Consider the following 12973-nt stretch of genomic DNA (forward strand, 5'->3'; position numbering starts at 1 on the left):
ACAGGACCTTGAAAAAGTACATTAGTACAGTTATAATAGCTGACATACAGGGGCACATTTGTATCTTTGAAAGTTCTCAACTTGAGGGTTCATATGTAGGGGAGGGATTTACTGTAAAATGCGTACATTAAGCAGTGACTTTTAGGGTATGTGAATTATTTATCAATAATGTGGGCAAATTAAAAAAAACTATTGTATGAGGGAAATTGTTCAACTAATTTAAGAAAAATAAATAGAGAACCCAAACTCACAGCATACAACAGAATAAATTCATCCTTGATTAAAGTGCTTCAGTGTAAAAGTCATTAAACTAGAATAGAACTACCAGGATGCAAAGGATCTTTTCAAGTATAAGACAAATGAACAGAAAAAATTGATATGTGTTATTAGTACAGAAAAATTTTAGAGCTGAATGTCAATTTTTGTTTTCTGTAATTGAACTCACCCCCTACACACGAGCCTCCATTTTTGCTCTAAGCAGGAAAACACAAACTTGGCTATAGCTTATGGTTTTAAGCACAGTGATTTCTGAACCTTAACCTGGTCAGTTAGAGATTGGCCCTGTCCTTTCCACCCCTTCTCCTCAAGGATGGTTTCAGTTTATGAGGAGGAAAAGAGGATGAAAGGAAACTTAGGTATCTATCTGGCTCTGAAGGAGGGTAGTCTGATCCTCAGATCTGGGCTTACATCCTCCCTAACTTATCTGAATATTCACTGGAAGGACTGATGCTGAAGCTGAAGCTCCAGTACTTTGGCCACCTAATGCAAAGAGCCAATTCATTGGAAAAGACCCTGATACTGGGAAAGATTGAGGGCAGGAGGAGAAGGGGGTGACAGAGGATGAGATGGTTGGATGGCCCCACTGACTCAGTGGACAGGAGTGTGAGCAAACTCCGGGAGACAGTGAAGTACAGGGAAGCCTGGTGTGCCGCAGTTCATGGGGTCATGAAGAGTTGGACACAATTGAGCGACTGAACAACAACTTCCCTTGGGGACAGCTGACCCCCTGTAGCTCGTCTCTTGCAATGCTGCCATGGCACGTGGTTTTGGTACCCCAGCACGCATGAGCTCACAAGGTGTTTTTATAAGATCTGTCTTTATTTTGGCCACACTGCACAGCATGTGGAATCTTAATTCCCTGTTAGGGATCAAACTGGTGCCCCCTGCATTGGGAGCACAGAGTCTTAACCAGTAGACCGACAGGGAGGTTGTTCACAAGGCTGTTTATACTGCACTGTGCTTTCGTTTCAGTGTCCTGGATGTTTCCTGGGTCACACTGTGAGGATGCAGCAGCATCATGTAATTTGTCAATGCCCCAAGAGTTCTGAGTCCAGCTGTGATGACACAAAGAGGTACTGGCCCCACCCTAGGGCAGCACACAACCTCTCCCACCTCAGATAAGGACTTATGATGTCCGGAAATGGCATCATCCCTCCCGTACAGTACCTCTCATAAAGCACAGTTCCTACTCAATTATGATTTTTTATGTCGCCATCCTCAATGGTGTATGTTATACTGTTGCTGTTCGATCACTAAGGCGTGTCCAACTCTTTGCAATCCCATGGACTGCAGAATGCAGTCTGTAGGGAAGCCCTGTCCTTCAGCATCTCCTGAAGTTTGCTCAAATTCATGTCCATTGAGTTGGTGATTCTTTCTAACCATCTCATCACTTTGATTTCCTTTAGAACTGATTGGTTTGATCTCCATGCTATTCAAGGGACTTGTAAGAGTCTTCTTTTGAAAAGCATCACAATTTGAAAGGGTCAGTTCTTTCTTCAGTGTTCAGCCTTCTTTATGGTCCAATTCTCACATCCGTACATGACTACTAGTAAAAACCACATCTTTGACTGTACGGACTTCTGTTGGCAAGGTGATGTTTCTGCTTTTTAATACACTGTCTAGGTTTACCATAGCTTTCCTCCAAAGGAGCAAGGGTCTTTTAATTTCTGGCTGCAGTCATCATCCTCAGTAATTTGGGAGCCTGAGAAAAGAAAATCTGTCACTGCTTCCACTTTTCCGCCTTCTATTTGCCATGAAGTGATGGAACTGGACACCATGATCTTATTTGTTTTTTGAATGTTGAGTTTCAAGCTAGCTTTTCACTCTCTCTTATCAGGAGACTCTAGTTCCTCTTCACTTTCTGCCTTTACAGTGGAGTGGTATTATTTGCATATCTGAGGTTGTTGATATGTCTCCCAGCAATGTGGATTCCAGCTTGTGCTTCATTTTGGATGATGTACTCTATGTATAAAGTTAAAGAAGCAAGGTGACAGTATACAGTCTTGACATACTCCTTTCCCAATCTGGAGCCAGTCCGTTGTTCCATGTCCATTTCTAACTGTTGCTTCTTGATTTGCATACAGGTTTCTCAGGAGACAGGTAAGTAGATGGCCTGATATTCCCATCTCTTTTGAAATTTTCCACAGTTTGTTGTGATCCACGTGATCCACACAGTCAAAGGCTTTAGCATAGTCAATGAAGCAAAAGTAGGTGTTTTTCTGGAATTCTCTTGGTTTCTCTATGATCCAGCAAATGCTGGCAATATGATCTCTGGTTCCTCTGCCTCTTCGAAACCCAGCCTGTACATCTGGAAGTTCTCAGTTCACAGACTGCTGAAGACTAGCTTGAAGGATTTTGACCATAACTTTGCCAGTAGGTGAAATGAGCACAATTGTACAATAGTTTAATCATTCTTTGGCATTGCCCTTCTTTGGGATTGGAATGAAAATTGACCTTTTCCAGTCCTGTGGCCACTGCTGAGTTTTCCAAATTCATCAGTTCTCTTTAATTTACAGATTAAATCTGGATCCTAGTGTTTTCAACTATTCTAAACTTATTCCTCTGTTTAGAAACTGTTTGATTAGGATGTAGAGATAGTGGGTTGGCAGAGAATAAAATAAACTTTTATCTTAAGGGGCTTACACTAGAAGAAGAATGTTGCTGTTTTAAATAAAAGTCTAAAGTGGTAGATGGTTTAGAGGGTAGAAGAGCTCTGCTCCCTGAGGTCACTCAGAGACCCAAATGTCTTCCATCTGGCGGCTCCACCACACTAGAGGAACATGCTGCAGCCAGAGGAAATGGGAGAGAGCCGAGAGGCCACCAATGGAATCTGGAGTTCTGCCATTCTCTTCTTTTCCTGGTGTAACTTTGAACTTGCTAACTTCCTAATCATCACATTGGGATATTATTGTCCATGTCAAATTATGATCGGGAAGTTGTTTTTTAATTGAAGTGTAGTTGATTTATGATGTGTGTTAATTTCTGCTCTACAGTCAAGTGATTTAGTTATACATACATGTACATTCTTTTTTAATATGCTTCTCCATTATAGTTTATCATAGGATATTGAATATAACTCTCTGTGCTATACAGTAGGAATTTGTTGTTTATCCATCTTATATATAAAAACTTACATCTGCTAACCCCAGCCTCCCAATCCATCCCTCCCCCAACCCCCCTCCCTTGGCAACCACCAGTCTGTTCTGTCAGTGATTCCGTTTCTGTTCATATGTAGGTTCATTTGTGTCATTGTTTAGATCCCACTCATAAGTGATACCACATGGTATTTGTCTTTTTCTGACTTATTTCACTGAGTATGATAATGTCTAGTTGCATCCATGTCACTGCATATGGCATTATTCCATCCTTTTTGTGGCTGAGTGGTATTCCATTGTATATATGTACTACATCTTCATCCATTCCTCTGTCGATGGACACTTAGGTTGTTTCCGTGTCTTGGCTATTGTGAATAGTGATGCTATGAACACAGGGGTGCATGTATCTTTTAAAATTATAGTTTGTCCAATATATACCCTGGAGTGGGATTGCTGGATAATGTGGTAACTCTTCTTAGTTTTCTGAGGAACCTCCATACTGTTTTCCACAGTGGCTGCACCAATGTACATTCCCACCAGCAGTGTAGGAGGGTTCCCTTTTCCCCACACCCTCTCTAGCATTTATTTGTAGACTCTTTAATGATGATCATTCTGACTGGTATGATGTAGTTCCTCATTATAGTTTTGATTTGCATTTTTCTAGTAATTAGCGATGTTGAACACCTTTCCTCGAACTGCGAACTTCCAGATGTTCAAGCTGGTTTTAGAAAAGGCAGAGGAACCAGAGATCAAATTGCCAACATCCACTGGATCATCGAAAAAGCAAGAGAGTTCCAGAAAAACATCTATTTCTGCTTTATTGACTATGCCAAAGCCTTTGACTGTGTGGATCACAATAAACTGTGGAAAATTCTTGAAGAGATGGGAGTACCAGACCATCTGACCTGCCTCTTGAGAAACCTATATGCAGGTCAGGAAGCAACAGTTAGAACTGGACATGGAACAACAGACTGGTTCCAAATAGGAAAAGGAATGCGTCAAGGCTGCATATTGTCACCCTGCTTATTTAACTTCTATGCAGAGTACATCATGAGAAACGCTGGCTAGAAGAAGCACAAGCTGGAATCAAGATTGCCAGGAGAAATATCAATAACCTCAGATATGCAGATGACACCACCCTTATGGCAGAAAGTGAAGAGGAACTAAAAAGCCTCTTGATGAAAGTGAAAGAGGAGAGTGAAAAAGTTGGCTTAAAGCGCAACTTTCAGAAAACGAAGATCATGGCATCCGGTCCCATCACTTCACGGCAAATAGATGGGGAAACAGTGGAAGCAGTGTCAGACTTTATATTTTGGGGCTCCAAAATCACTGCAGATGGTGACTGCAGCCATGAAATTAAAAGACGCTTACTCCTTGGAAGGAAAGTTATGACGAACCTAGATAGCATATTGAAAAGCAGAGACATTACTTTGCCAACAAAGGTCCGTCTAGTCAAGGCTATGGTTTTTCCAGTGGTCATGTATGGATGTGAGATTTGGACTGTGAAGAAGGCTGAGCGCCGAAGAATTGATGCCTTTAAACTGTGGTGTTGGAGAAGACTCTTGAGAGTCCCTTGGACTGCAAGGAGATCCAACCAGTCCATTCTAAAGGAGATCGGTTCTGGGTGTTCTTTGGAAGGAGTGATGCTAAAGCTGAAACTCCAGTACTTTGGCCACCTCATGCAAAGAGTTGACTCATTGGAAAAGACTGTGATGCTGGGAGGGATTGGGGTCAGGAGGAAAAGGGGACGACAGAGGATGAGATGGCTGGATGGCATCACTGACTTGATGGACGTGAGTTTGAGTGAACTCCGGGAGTTGGTGATGGACAGGGAGGCCTGGCGTGCTGCAATTCATGGGGTCGCAAAGGGTTGGACACAACTGAGTGACTGAACTGAACTGATTGCTTTTTTGGAGAAATGTCTATTTAGCTCTTCTGCCTATTTTTGGATAGGCTTTTATTGTTGTTGAGTTGTATGAGTTCTTTGTACATCTTGGAGATTAAGCCCTTCTTGGTTGCATCATTTGCAAATATTTTCTTCCATTCTGTAGATTGTCTTGTGTCTGGGAGGTTTTGATTAACTGGTTTAGTGTGAAGCAATTAGCAGCCTGAGTCATAGCAGATGCTCACTCTATGGCTCTTTCTTCCTCCTCCAAATCGTGAGTTGCTGGGGAAAATGAGATGACCTTGACCATTGGCTCAGTTTCCATTTTGAGCCTTCACTAAGATTTGTCAACGTAGTGTCAGCTGCATTTCCTATTACCAGCACAGTTCCAGCCAGAACCATTCTCCTTGAGTGGAAAATGTTCAGAACAGCTGCCCTGATTCTCAACAGAAAACCTAGTTTCCAATTTTGTTTTAGTAGCTTATGGTGGATATCTGGACCCGACTGAGTAAGAAGTCTATCTTTTAAGATCACTGTTCCCTTTTCACTTTTGGGATCAATCTCAGTGAATCTGTGAAGGGCTTCCTGTGGTCTGTCTAGGAATTTACCAGGCTCTTCTTTCTCTCCCTGTTTTATTGTTGCCAGTTTGGCATAGTTTAAAGTTTTAGCGTGTGGTTGCCTGAGTCCTTCAAGAACACATCTGACAAAGTGACTCTGATCCCATCTTTCTTTAGCCGTGTAACAGTCCCAGTCTGGTTCTGTTGTCGGGACTGCCTGATTCCCAGTAGGGTGGGCGGCTATCTTGTCCTCTATCTTTCCTGCTGTTTCATCACCAAGCCATTCATCTCCATAGGCAATGGCTTTCTCCAAAACTCGAGTTTTTGAGTCAGGAGTTAGCATCTGTCCCAAGATATACATCACATCTTTCCAAGTAAGGTCATAAACAGAATAACACCCTTAAATGCTCTAATATATTTCTCTGCATCCTCCAAATAGTTTCCCAAATCCTCCTTGATTCTTTGTATTTCTTGATAAGAAAAGGGGTGATTAACTCTCATAGACTGGTTATTCCTCCCAGTGGGTCCTTCCTGAAGAGGCAACAGCTTGTGTGGCTGTTCCTCAGCCTCTCTAGCTGCCCTTTGCATATGATCCCAGGGATAGATTGGAGAAGTCTGTTTTTCCTTATCTCTGTCTCCTATCCTCCATCTCTTCCTCCATCTCATCTCCTTTCTCATCCTGTATTTTACCCTTAGTTTTAGTTGCCTGAGTTTCCTTTATTTCAACTGAGTTTCTATTGAAACCACAGTAGTCTGAGGTCATCTTGAAACGAGGATTGCCTGAACCTCTGCTGAGACTGCAGGAGTTTGAATTTCAGTATGAATTTCTACCGAGACCAAGGCAACCCTTCCTAGAGGGGTGCCCTGACTTTGAGTTTGTTCAGTTGGGAACCCCAGATATGGGGGCAAAGGAGGAGAACAGGAGGGAACTGAAAGTGTCACACCCAAATCTATACCCTTAGGACATGTCTGGCGTGTCTCGCAGAGAGAAAAAGAGCAGCGCATATGTCACTTCTACCCATTTCTCTTGTTTTCTACAGAGCTGGTCTAATTGTAAAATGGTATAATTAAGAGACACTCCAACCGGCCATTGTTTGCTGTCCTCCAGTGGATACCGTGGCCATGCAGTTTCACATAGGAAGGTCAGGTGTGTCTTCTTTAAGCCCTGGGAATTGAATCTATCCCAGTTTTCCAGGATGCAGTCCAAAGTAGTATGGCTGGAACTGTTAGCTCCCGTTTGTAAAACAGAAAAAAGCAGTGTCCCGCACTTTGGCTCTTTTCTACCCGAGGTGTCCCTCCTTGCTGTAGATGGGAATGGAGATAGGGCTTCCACCTAAGCTTCCTTCCCTCGCTGGAGTTAACCTGTCTCTTACCAACACAGGTGTCTCATCACTGGCCTTCTCCATTCTATCAGCGAGGCGGGATAGAGATGAACCAGGGGTAGACCTGATGGCATCCCAGATTGATGTCCAGTTGCTCACCATTAAGACCTTTTCCTGATTTCTGCTCTTCCTCTGATGTCACCCAGGGTGCAACAGAGTAGCCTTCCAGAATGCCTCCCAAGCTAAGACGACTAGAGGAAAGATTCATCTCCTGGGTGCCTGTGCACAGTCCTGAATATATTCCTGACCACAATAAAACTGGAAAACCATAAAGGGACAAACACAAACCCCAAAATGTCCCTTTGGAGTGTCACGACACCAGTATATGTCATAGTGAAAGAGGTGGTGAAGGGCCGGCCAGAGAGGAAAAAGTGATTTTTGTCTTTGAGCTATTAGGGCCAATCCTTTGAGTTCATTTCCACAGATTCCACAGGAAGAATATCTAAAGAGTTGAGACAAAAGTCACTGGAGAGCCTCCTCTGGTCCCCTAAGAGCTAGTGTTACCAAAGGAAGAAGCCCATTGCACTTCCAATCTGACCAGATCCTAGAATTTCTGTGCTGTGTCCTCAGAAACCTCATGATCGCCCGCAGTGCCTCTCTCCATGTAGACTGGAGGCACGGCTGTGACAAGGACTCACTTTCAGGTTGCTGGCCCCTGAGGCAGGCAGCTAAGAGAGCAACCTCTAGCCTGAGAGACGTTCCTGGAGCTAGAGCTCCACCTAACACCTAACTGTACTGCTGTCTGCAGTACATGAGAATACAACCAAGGTAACTTTTGGTTCCTAGAAAGGCTAGGTGCTTCATGACTATCAATCCAAACTTGGGGTCTAAGTAAAAGTACACAGTAACAGCATGGATCTCAAGCCCCTTGAAAGTCTTATTATTTTACAGATTAGGTTAGTAGTTTCAATTCCCCAGGTAGTTACAAAATGGCCAAGGAGGCCAGGAAAAGTTGACTGAGAAAGAAAAGTCAGGTTCCGCGTTTCACCCATTTCTGGCCACTCCCCTCACAGGGACATCGGATGGCTCTTGGCATTGGCAGGTCAGTATAAACCCCTGACTGGCTCCCTTTTGGGCTACCTTCAGTCGTTATGAGGCGCCATGGAACCACAAAGCCAGTCTCAACTCCTGCTTCACACTTGTTTGTGCATCTCTTCCCTATAGCATTCACACAGACCAGGCATACTGTGTTAGTAAAGTAGAAAACATGTTTACTAGGAGAACCAAAGAACTAGAGCTCTAACTGTCTTTACCATGTCCTGAAGATCCTGGAAGAGCCCCTAAGATGAAAGGTTGTGGCTGTGAGCCAAGAACGACAACGGAATTTTTGGCCTGCAGGTGAGAATATTTTAATCTGGGGCCAGAGACAAGGCTTGATCACTCAGAGCTTTTGTGTAGCAAAGTTTTATTAAAGCACAAAAAGGATAGACAGAGCTTCTGACAATAAACAGCAGAAGTGGGCAGAAAAGATACCCCCTTGCCGGTTTTTAGCAAGGCATCTTATGCCTGTTAGCAAGTTGTCGATCATAGATAGAAGAAACACCTCAAGGTTGAGAGAGTTGCACCAGGTTTCTCTCCCATAGCATACATATCTGCACAAGGGGAGTCCTCTCCAGACTATATGTCTCTGGGTGAGATATATTGTATCCACAAAACAATTAAGTCTTGAAGGAAAACAGACCTCCAAACAAACAAATAGTTTCATTAACATAGCTTAAGAAAAACTTTTTCATGAGTAAGATGTATTGTTTCTTTGGGCAATTAGCAGCTCAAGGTTTGGGAAAAAGGTACTTTCAGGTAGAACCCATTGTCATCATAGCAATTAAAAGGAGCCTCCTACTCCTGACTAAAGCAGGAGCAAAGGAATGTCAGAAAAAAGGTCCACCGCTTGCCATTCATTTCCTCCTGCCGCCTGGGGACGTCTGGCCTCCCTAGCATGACTTGCCAAACGGTGGAGCCTTAATACGATAGGAAGTGTCCTTATAAGAAGAGGAAGAGACGCCCAGAACTTTCTCTCCTTCTGTGTGAACAGAGAGAAGAGGTCATGTGAGGATGGAGACAGAGGATCCTGGTGGGCTACAGTCTTGTCCATGGGGTTGCAAAAGAGTTGGATACGACTTGTGACTAAACAACAACAACAATGTTGGAAGAGGGCTATCTACAAGCCAGTAAAAGAAATCTGACTGAAACCAATCCTAACACCTTGATTTTGGACTTCTAGCCTCTAGAGTTGTGAAAAAATTAATTTCTGCTGTTTAAGGGATCCAGTGTGTGCTTTTCTTTTATGGTGCCCTGAAGACTACTGGGGCTTCCCAGGTGGCACTAGTGGTAAAGAATGTGCCTGCCAATGCAGGAGATGTAAAAGATGTAGGTGACATGGCTTCGATCCCCTGGGTTGGGAAGATCCCCTGGCAGAGAGCATGGCAACCGACTTCAGTATTCTTACCTGGAGAATCCCATGGACAGAGGAGCCTGGCAGGGGATCGCAAAGAGTTGGACATGGCTGAGTGACTAACACTACACAGACTACTACTAATACAGGGTCCTACACATTACTTTAAACATTTTTGTAGATTTTTTTATTATCATGTTACTCGAGGTGGTATTTCGAATAGGGGGTTCTGAGACTTTTGTGCATCTATTAATAGTGGTCCTCAGTTCCTTTTCCTAAAGCCTGCTCTTATTGTTATTGCCTCACATCTGTCTATCTTGTAGCTTCTGTTATTGAGCTGCCATATTGAAAGGGACCTGACTCTGGCTTACCTTTATATTGGAGGACAAAGACACTACAATTTCCAAATGCTATCCTTGAGGTCAGACACATACATTCATTCTTAGAGACCAATCAGATTTTTTCTTCTCCAAATAAGTATTAGAACAGATGATGATTTTTGTGTGTGCATGTTTATTACATAATCAGTTCAGTTCAGTCGCTCAGTCGTGTCCAACTCTTTGTGACCCCATGAATCTCAGCACGCAAGGCCTCCCTGTCCATCACCAACTCCCGGAGTTCACTCAGACTCACGTCCATCGAGTCAGGGATGCCATCCAGCCATCTCATCCTCTGTCGTCCCCTGTTTAGCTTTTCTAAACAGCCATCTATCTATGGACCTCATGGCCATCTCTGCTAACAAGGATGCTGGCACTGAGATTTACAAAATCCTCCACACAATCAGAGGAAGGCCACTTTGCCAAAGTAAAGTTGGCACGGCATGTTGTGACAGGGGGACAGGTGCCCATTAAGGTCATAAATGAACGTCAACAGAGCTTTTCCAGTTTCCAGGAGCTCCTTCCTGAGGTCAACAGTATGCAAGTTCTGAACCATCCCAATATTGTGAAACTCCTGAAAGTCACTGACACATGAGAGAGACTCTCCTCATTATGGAATGCCTCCGTGGGGGAGACATGCACACTTGCCTGGATGAGCAGGGCCGCGTGACGGAGGCGGGGCCCGAGGCCGCTTCCGGCAGCCGCTCTTGGCCCTTCAGCTCTGAGCGGCGAGCGCGATGCACCGGGCCCTGGCCCTAAGCAGTTCGCTCCGCTATGGGAACCGAAAGGCGGAGATTGCAGACTCCGGTAAGCAACGAGCACAGGCCCAGAGAGAAGCTAGATACCTTCTGCGGCACTGCAGCCTACATGCCCCTGAGCTCGCCCCGGGGCGGAGCTGCATGGGCCCACCCGCGGACGTGTGTGGAGCCTCCGTGTCGTCCTGCAGTCATGGTAACCGGGTCCTGCCCCTTCCAGGGACAAGATTTCTGGCAGCTCTGCACAGAGTGCTCATAGGGCAACACATTGTGCCCCACACTACCTATTGTCTGGAATAAGCTCACTGGCAAATATGCTCACCCTCAACCCTGTAGGGTTTATCCACAGAGGTACTTTAACTGATACTTGGAAGCATCCATGGGTTAAGATGGGCCGGGAGCCACTCCTGCCACTCTCTGAAGAGGACTCGGGGGTGACAGTGGGGATGATTCTGGGCTCAAGGTGGGACCAGAGCCTGCACTTGAAGGGACCCAAGGTGGGATTCCAGACCACTGTTGTGAGGCCCTCCCTCCTCTTCCAAGAACCTTAGCAACTGAGAACTCCAGTCTCCAATCCCTGAGGCGTCCACCCTCCTACTGGCCTGGCTATTCCTGTGGGAGACCATTCCAGGCAGGAGACAACCCACAATTCACAGGAGACCACCAAGGCTCCCCCCTCCCTCCCCGCACCCAGCCTGGAAGTGAGGGCAGGTACCCCAAACCCAGCCCCCTCGTGTGACCTTTCAGCCTCCCCCTGCATAAGTGGCATCTGCGACAGCTGCAACACCTGTGGCACCCACAACACCTGCGACACCAGCAGTACCTGAGATCCTGTGACACAAGTGGCTCCCATAACACCCGGGACAGCAGTAGCACCCGTGACACCCGCGGCGCGTGCAGTACCCTCAACATTCGTGGCACTCAAGACACTCAAGACACCAGCGGGACCCATGACATCCAAGACACCAGTGGCACTCAAGACAGCAGCAGTGCCTGAGACACCAGACACGCCAGCTGCACCAGGATACCAGCGGCACCCACTATGCCACTGACACCCCAGACACCAGTGGCACCCAAGATGCCAGTGGGACCTGAGTCACTAGTGACACCCATGACACCACTGACACCATGACACCAGCAGCACCTGTGATCCCCGAGACAGCAGGAGCACCTGAGACACGTGGAACACCCAGGGCACGCCCGCCACCTGCTGCACCCAAGGCGCCCCAGGCACCCAGGGTACCAGTGGCACCCACGGCACGTGGAACACCAGTGGCACTCCCGGCACACTGACACCCGAGACACCAGCGGCACCCACGACACCTGTGACTCCAGGGGCGCCTGAAAAACCTGCAGCAGAGCCCCAGAGGGAACCCACTGACCTGAGTGCGGCCAACATGGTCGGAAGCTCCTACCAAGCCAGGCAGCCAGAGTTCCCAGCCACTCCCTCTGGCCTCAGTCAGAAAAAGAAAGGGCTGGCTGGGAGAATACAAATTTTATTGCGAAACATTTCTGTTGCAGGCTTCCCAGCAAGAGGTGCAAAAATACAATAGTCTCAGAAACAACAACTGTATGACTAACTGAGATAGAATGTCAGACCTGCGGAGCTGCCTGGGACCTGATAGGGTGGACAATGATTTTCAAACCCAGCACCTCCATGGCCTCATAGGGCATTACCATGTGCTTGACCCTCAACCCTACAAACAGAGCTAATTTACTATGTCTTAATCAGCATCCATGGGTCAAGATGGGCCAGGAGGTGCCACTCCCACCACTCTGTGAAGAGGACAAGGAGGTGACAGTGCAGATGCCTCTGAGCTTGATGTGGGACCAGAGCCAGAAGTCAGAAAGCCTGTGTGTGAATAGACCCACGGTGGGGCCCCATACCCTGACTGTGAAGCCCCTCCTCCCATGATGAACTCCAGTACCCAAAAACTCCAGCCTCCAAGCCCTGAGGTGTTCATCTTCATTTCATCCTGGCTATTCCTGTGGGAGACCATTTGGATGCAGGAGACAACCCATGATTCAAAGATCAGCAACCCTACGAATCCCCCACCCACCCCATCAGTCTCATGTGACCCTGGGGCCACTCCCTTCACCAGCAACATCTTCAGCACCTGAGGCACTTGCCACACACCCAAAACCTGCTGCACCCAAAGCACCCCCGACACCCAGGGAACTAGCAACGCATGCGGCACGCGTGACAACAGCGACTAGCGACAACTGACACACCAGCAACACTCAGGACACC

At 46.2% G+C, this 12973-nt stretch overlaps 1 long non-coding RNA gene across 2 annotated transcripts in view; it reads left to right on the forward strand.

Annotated features, from left to right (window-relative positions):
- Nucleotides 1–12758, forward strand: part of LOC133233927 (uncharacterized) — a 51741-nt gene extending 38983 nt beyond the window's left edge. The window contains exons 3-4 of one of the 2 annotated variants that reach the window (XR_009731925.1): nt 6857–6963; nt 9231–12758. This is a non-coding gene — a long non-coding RNA (uncharacterized LOC133233927). The remainder of the gene's footprint in view (nt 1–6856; nt 6964–9230) is intronic. The other variant, XR_009731923.1, reaches the window with a different exon arrangement.
- The last annotated feature ends 215 nt before the right edge of the window (nt 12759–12973 follow it).

This window comes from Bos javanicus, chromosome 21, assembly GCF_032452875.1.
Source record: "Bos javanicus breed banteng chromosome 21, ARS-OSU_banteng_1.0, whole genome shotgun sequence".
Lineage (NCBI taxonomy): Eukaryota > Metazoa > Chordata > Mammalia > Artiodactyla > Bovidae > Bos > Bos javanicus.